The sequence below is a fragment of the Callospermophilus lateralis genome, chromosome 6 (genome assembly GCF_048772815.1).
Source record: "Callospermophilus lateralis isolate mCalLat2 chromosome 6, mCalLat2.hap1, whole genome shotgun sequence".
Classification (NCBI taxonomy): Eukaryota; Metazoa; Chordata; class Mammalia; order Rodentia; family Sciuridae; genus Callospermophilus; species Callospermophilus lateralis.
The window spans coordinates 81,099,464-81,107,376 of NC_135310.1; positions in this window are offsets into that span (position 1 = coordinate 81,099,464).

Below are 7,913 nucleotides of genomic sequence, written 5' to 3' on the forward strand. Positions count from 1 at the left end.
ATAGTGAACATATCTGCTGCTCCCAAAAAAGTTCCCTTATGCCCTTGTGTTTTCCCACCCTGCTGCACATCTCTCCTCTCTGTTCCTCCAGGGAGGCACCAGTCTGCTTTTCGTATACATTAGCTTGCATTTCCTCTAGTTTGATATAAAGTAATCATACACTATGTATTCATTTTTTCTGTGACCTTTTAACTCAGACATTTATTTTTAGATTTATTCACAGTTTTGCATGTATCAATAGTCTTTTATTGCATTTCATTTTTCATTCCTCTTTATAGTTATAATCTGTTCATTCATTTCTGAGATGAGGCATACTTGGACTGTTATCAGTTTGGGGCTAGTACAAATAAAGCTACTAAGAAAATTCATGTACAAGTCTTTGTATGTAATGTACTTAGTTTTCTCTTTTTTTTATTTTATTGTTGGTTGTTCAAAACATTACATAGTTCTTGATATATCATATTTTACACTTTGATTCAAGTGGGTTATGAACTCCCATTTTTACCCCCTATACAGATTGCAGAATCACATCAGTTACACTTCCATTGATTTATATATTGCCATACTAGTGTCTGTTGTATTCTGCTACCTTTCCTATCCTTTACTATCCCCCCTCCCCTCCCCTCCCCTCTTCTCTCTCTACCCCCTCTACTGCAGTTCATATCTCCCCCTTGTATTATTTTTCCCTTTCCCCTCGCTTCTTCTTGTATGTAATTTTGTATAACCCTGAGGGTCTCCTTCCATTTCCATGCAATTTCCCTTCTCCCTCCCTTTCCCTCCCACCTCTCATCCCTGTTTAATGTTAATCTTCTTCTCATGCTCTTCATCCCTACTCTGTTCTTAGTTACTCTCCTTATATCAAAGAAGATATTTGGCATTTGTTTTTTAGGGATTGGCTGGCTTCACTTAGCATAATCTGCTCTAATGTCATCCATTTCCCTCCAAATTCTATGATTTTGTCATTTTTTAATGCAGAGTAATACTCCATTGTGTATAAATGCCACATTTTTTTTATTGTTGGTTGTTCAAAACATTACATAGTTCTTGATATATCATATTTCACACTTTGATTCAAGTGGGTTATGACCTCCCATTTTTACCCCATATACAAATTGCAGAATCACATCATTTACACTTCCATTGATTTATATATTGCCATACTAGTGTCTGTTGTATTCTGCTGCCTTTCCTATCCTTTACTATCCCCCTCCCCTCTCCTCCCCTCCCCTCTTCTTTCTCTACCCCCTCTACTGCAGTTCATATCTCCCCCTTGTATTATTTTTCCCTTTCCCCTCGCTACCTCTTGTATGTAATTTTGTATAACCCTGAGGGTCTCCTTCCATTTCCATGCAATTTCCCTTCTCTCTCCCTTTCCCTCCCACCTCTCGTCCCTGTTTAATGTTAATCTTCTTCTCATGCTCTTCGTCCCTACTCTGTTCTTAGTTACTCTCCTTATATCAAAGAAGACATTTGGCATTTGTTTTTAAGGGATTGGCTAGCTTCACTTAGCATAATCTGCTCTAATGCCATCCATTTCCCTCCAAATTCTATGATTTTGTCATTTCTTAATGCAGAGTAATACTCCATTGTGTATAAATGCCACATTTTTTTTATCCATTCGTCTATTGAAGGGCATCTATGTTGGTTCCACAGTCTTGCTATTGTGAATTGTGCTGCTATGAACATCGATGTAGCAGTGTCCCTGTAGCATGCTCTATTTAGTTCTTTAGGGAATAGACCGAGAAGGGGAATAGCTGGGTCAAATGGTGGTTCCATTCCCAGCTTTCCAAGAAATCTCCATACTGCTTTCCAGATTGGCTGCACCAATTTGCAGTCCCACCAACAATGAACAAGTGTACCCTTTTCCCCACATCCTCACCAGCACTTGTTGTTGTTTGACTTCATAATGGCTGCCAATCTTACTGGAGTGAGATGGTATCTTAGGGTGGTTTTGATTTGCATTTCTCTGACTGCTTGGGATGGTGAGCATTTTTTCATGTACTTGTTGATTGATTGTATGTCCTCCTCTGAGAAGTGTCTGTTCATGTCTTTGGCCCATTTGTTGATTGGGTTATTTGTTATCTTGTTGTCTAATTTTTTGAGTTCTTTGTGTACTCTGGATATTAGGGCTCTATCTGAAGTGTGAGGAGTAAAGATTTGTTCCCAGGATGTAGGCTCCCTATTTACCTCTCTTATTGATTCTTTTGCTGAGAAAAAACTTTTTAGTTTGAGTAAGTCCCATTTGTTGATTCTAGTTATTAACTGTTGTGCTATAGGTGTCCTATTGAGGAATTTGGAGCCCGACCCCACAGTATGTAGATGGTAGCCGACTTTTTCTTCTATCAGACGCCGTGTCTCTGATTTGATATCAAGCTCCTTGATCCATTTTGAGTTAACTTTTGTGCATGGCGAGAGAAAGGGATTCAGTTTCATTTTGTTGCATATGGATTTCCAGTTTTCCCAGCACCATTTGTTGAAGATGCTATCCTTCCTCCATTGCATGCTTTTAGCCCCTTTATCAAATATAAGATAGTTGTAGTTTTGTGGATTGGTTTCTGTGTCCTCTATTCTGTACCATTGGTCCAACCGCCTGTTTTGGTACCAGTACCATGCTGTTTTTGTTATTATTGCTCTGTAGTATAGTTTGAAGTCTGGTATCGCTATACCGCCTGATTCACCCTTCCTGCTTAGCATTGTTTTTGCTATTCTGGGTCTTTTATTTTTCCAGATGAATTTCATGATTGCTTTCTCTATTTCTATAAGAAATGCCATTGGGATTTTGATTGGCATTGCATTAAACCTATAGAGAACTTTTGGTAATATCGTCATTTTGATGATGTTAGTTCTGCCTATCCATGAACAGGGTATATTTTTCCATCTTCTAAGATCTTCTTCTATTTCTCTCTTTAGGGTTCTGTAGTTTTCATTGTATAAGTCTTTCACCTCTTTTGTTAGGTTGATTCCTAAGTATTTTATTTTTGGGGGGGATATTGTGAATGGAGTGGTTGTCCTCATTTCCATTTCAGAGGATTTGTCGCTGATATACAGGAATGCCTTTGATTTATACGTGTTGATTTTATATCCTGCCACTTTGCTGAATTCATTTATTAGCTCTAATAGTTTCTTTGTAGACCCTTTTGGGTCTGCTAGGTATAGAATCATGTCATCTGCAAATAGTGATAATTTAAGTTCTTCTTTTCCTATTTTTATGCCTTTAATTTCTTTCATCTGTCTAATTGCTCTGGCCAGTGTTTCGAGAACTATGTTGAACAGAAGTGGTGAGAGAGGGCATCCCTGTCTTGTTCCAGATTTTAGAGGGAATGCCTTCAATTTTTCTCCATTCAGAATGATGCTAGCCTGAGGCTTAGCATAGATTGCTTTTACAATGTTGAGGTAAGTTCCTGTTATCCCTAATTTTTCTAGCGTTTTGAACATAAAGGGATGCTGTACTTTGTCGAATGCTTTTTCTGCATCTATCGAGATGATCATATGGTTCTTATTTTAAGTCTATTGATGTGGTGAATAACATTAATTGATTTCTGTATATTGAACCAGCCTTGCATCCCAGGGATGAATCCTACATGATCATGGTGCACAATTTTTTTGATATGTTTTTGAATCCGATTCGCCAGAATTTTATTGAGGATTTTTGCATCTAGGTTCATTAGAGATATTGGTCTGTAGTTTTCTTTCTTTGAAGTGTCTTTGTCTGGTTTAGGAATCAGGGTGATGTTGGCCTCGTAGAATGAATTTGGAAGTTCTCCCTCTTTTTCTATTTCCTGAAATAGCTTGGAAAGTATTGGTATTAGTTCCTCTTTAAAGGTTTTGTAAAACTCTGCTGTATACCCATCCGGTCCTGGGCTTTTCTTAGTTGGTAGTCTTTTGATGGTTTCTTCTATTTCCTCAATTGATATTGGTCTGTTTAGGTTGTCTATATCCTCCTGCCTTAATCTGGGCAGGTCATATGACTTAAGAAATTTATCGATGCCTTCACTATCTTCTATTTTATTGGAGTATAAGGATTCAAAATAGTTTCTGATTATCTTCTGTATTTCTGAAGTGTCTGTTGTGATATTGCCTTTTTCATCCCATATGCTAGTAATTTGATTTCTCTCTCTTCTTCTCTTCGTTAGCATGGCTAAGGGTCTGTCGATTTTATTTATTTTTTCAAAGAACCAACTTTTGGTTTTGTCAATATTTTCAATTGTTTCTTTTGTTTCGATTTCATTAATTTCAGCTCTGATTTTAATTATTTCTTGCCTTCTACTTCTTTTGCTGTTGTTTTGCTCTTCTTTTTCTAGGATTTTGAGATGAAGTATGTGATCATTTATTTGTTGGTTTTTTCTTTTTTTAAGGAATGAACTCCAAGCAATGAATTTTCCTCTTAGAACTGCTTTCAATGTGTCCCATAGATTCCGATATGTTGTGTCTGTGTTTTCATTTATCTCTAAGAATTTTTTAATTTCCTCCTTGATATCTTCTATAACCCATTGATCATTCATTAACCTATTGTTCATTCTCCAAATGATGCATGATTTTTCCTTCCTTCTTTTATCATTGATTTTCAGTTTCATTCCATTATGATCAGATAAGATGCATGGTATTATCTCTACTCCTTTATATTGTCTAAGAGTTGCCCTATGACATAATATATGATCTATTTTTGAGAAGGATCCATGTGCTGCTGAGAAAAAAGTGTAACTTCTTGATGTTGGGTGGTATATTCTATATATATCAATTAAGTCTAGGTTATTAATTGTGTTATTGAGTTCTATAGTTTCCTTATTCAACTTTTGTTTGGAAGATCTGTCCAGTGGTGAGAGAGGTGTGTTGAAGTCTCCCATGATTATTGTATGGTGGTCTATTAGACTCTTAAACTTGAGAAGAGTTTGCTTGATGAACATAGCTGCACCATTGTTTGGGGCATATATATTTATGATTGTTATGTCTTGTTGGTGTATGGTTCCCTTGAGCAGTATGTAGTGTCCCTCTTTATCCCTTTTGATTAACTTTGGCTTGAAATCTATTTTATTTGATATGAGTATGGACACTCCTGCTTGTTTCCGAAGTCCATATGAGTGATATGATTTTTCCCAACCTTTCACCTTCAGTCTATGTATGTCTTTTCCTATCAAATGCGTCTCTTGTAGGCAGCATATTGTTGGGTCTTGTTTTGTGATCCATTCTACTAGCCTGTGTCTCTTGATTGGTGAGTTTAAGCCATTAACATTTAGGGTTATTATTGAGATATTGATTGTTCTTCCAGCCATATTTGTTTATTTATGTTACTAAACATGGTTTGTTTTCCTTTTTGATTATTTTTCCCCCTTTTACTGTCCTACCTCCCACTGTTGGTTTTCATTGTTATTTTCCATTTCCTCTTCCTGTAATCTTTTGCCGAGGATGTTTTGATGACATGGTTTTCTAGCTGCAAATTCTTTTAACTTTTGTTTATCGTGGAAGGTTTTAATTTCATCTTCCATCCTGAAGCTTAATTTCGCTGGATACACGATTCTTGGTTGGAACCCATTTTCTTTCAGTGTTTGAAGTATGTTATTCCAGGATCTTCTAGCTTTCAGAGTCTGTGTTGAAAGATCAGCTGTTATCCTGATTGGTTTACCCCTAAATGTAATCTGCTTCCTTTCTCTTGTAGCTTTTAAAATTCTCTCCTTATTTTGTATGTTGGGCATCTTCATTATAATGTGTCTAGGTGTGGATCTCTTATGATTTTGCACAGTCGGCGTCCTGTAGGCTTCTAGGATTTGGGATTCTGTCTCATTCTTCAAGTCTGGGAAGTTTTCTCGTATTATTTCATTGAATAGATTGCTCATTCCTTTGGTTTGGACCTCTATACCTTCCTGTATCCCAATGACTCTTAAGTTTGGTCTCTTTATATTATCCCATATTTCTTGGATGTTCTGCTCATGGTTTCTTAACAGTCTTGCTGAGCTGTCTATGTTCTTTTCAAGTTGAAGTACTTTGTCTTCATTGTCTGATGTTCTATCTTCTAAGTGTTCTACTCTGCTGGTAGTATTCTCAATTGAGTTTTTAAGTTGGTTTATTGCTTTCTGCATTTCTAGGATTTCTGTTTGTTTGTTTTTTATTACCTCTATCTCCCTGTATAGTTGATCTTTTGCTTCTTGGATTTGTTTATGTAATACATTGTTGAAGTGGTCAAAGTGATCTTTCATTGTATGATTTTGCTGTCTAATGTCTTCCTTGAGACACCAGATCATCTGCAGCATGTATATCCTGAATTCTTTATCTGACATTCCATCTGCTGCGGCTATTACCTCTTCTAAAGTTGAGTTGACCTGCATTGCTTGTGGTCCTTTCTTTCCTTGTCTTTTCATATTGCTCGTGTTTCTTTCTGCTTGGTGAAACTGTTGTGTTTTTGAAATTTTCCCCCTATATATTTATATTGCTCTTGTGTATTTGAAAAGTCTCCCTTGCAGGGGCGGGTGGCGGCTCTGCTCCTCCTCCAATTGGGGTGATCTGTCTACCATGCTGGCGGGCTTCTGGGACTGTTCTGCCGGTCGGTCGCAGGTCTGCCTACCTTGGAGGCGCGGGCAGCGGCTCTGCTCTGCCCCTCCTCCAATTGTTGTGATGTGTCTACCACGCCCGCGAACCCCTGGGCCTGTTCTGCCAGTTGGTCGCAGGTCTGCCTACCTTGCAGGCGCGGGCGTCGGCTCTGCTGTGCCCCTACTCCAATTGGGGTGACGTGACTACTATGCCTGCGGGTCGCTGGGCCTGTTCCGGGCGCATGAGGCGGCTCTGCTCTGCCCCTTCTCCAATTGGGGTGACATGATACCACGCCGTCTGGTCGCTGGGCCTGTTCCGGGCGCGGGCGGTGGCTCTGCTCTGTCCCTACTCCAATTGGGGTGACGTGACTACCACACCAGCAGGCCGCTGGGCCTGATCCGCTGGTCTGTCGCGGGTCTGCCTACCTTGCGGGCGCGGGTGGCGGCTCTGCTCTGCCCCTACTCCAATTGGGGTGACGTGACTACCATGCCTGCGGGTCGCTAGGCCTGTTCCGGGCGCGTGAGGCGGCTCTGTTCTGCCCCTTCTCCAATTGGGGTGACGTGATACCACGCCATCGGGTCGCTGGGCCTGTTCCGGGCGCGGGCGGCGGCTCTGCTCTGCCCCTACTCCAATTGGGGTGATGTGACTACCACACCAGCAGGCCTCTGGGCCTGATCCGCCAGTTGGTCGCGGGTCTGCCTACCTTGCGGGCACAGGTGGCGGCTCTGCTCTGCCCCTACTCCAGTTGGGGTGATGTGTCTACCATGTTGGCAGACCCTTGGGCCTGTTCCTCTGGTCTGTCACAGGCCTGCCTACCTTGCGGGTGCGGGTGGCGGCTCTGCTCCGTCCCTACTCCAATTGGGGTGTCGTGACTACCACGCCGGCACGTCGCTGGGCCTTTTCTGGGCGCGGGCTGCGGCTCTGCTCTGCCCCTACTCCAAATGGGGTGACGTGACTGCCATGCCTGCGGGCCGCTGGGCCTATTCCGGGCTGGGGAGGCGGCTCTGCTCTGCCCCTCCCCCAATTGGTGTGATGTGTCTACCACACCAGCAGGCCGCTGGGCCTGTTCCGCCAGTCGGTTGCGGGTCTGCCTACCTTGCGGGCGCGGGTGGCGGCTCTGCTCTGCCCCTACTCCAATTGGGGTGACGTGACTACCATGCCAGCGGGTCGTTGGGCCTGTTCCGGATGCGAGCAGCGGCTCTGCTCTGCCCCTCCTCCAGTTGGTGTGACGTGTCTACCACACCAGTAGACCGCTGGGCCTGTTCCGCCGGTCGGTCGCAGGTCTGTCTACTTTGCAGGCTTGGGCGGCGGCTCTGCTCTGCCCCTACTCCAAATGGGGTGACGTGACTGCCATGCTGGCGGGTTGTTGGGCATGTTCCGAGCGCCGGCAG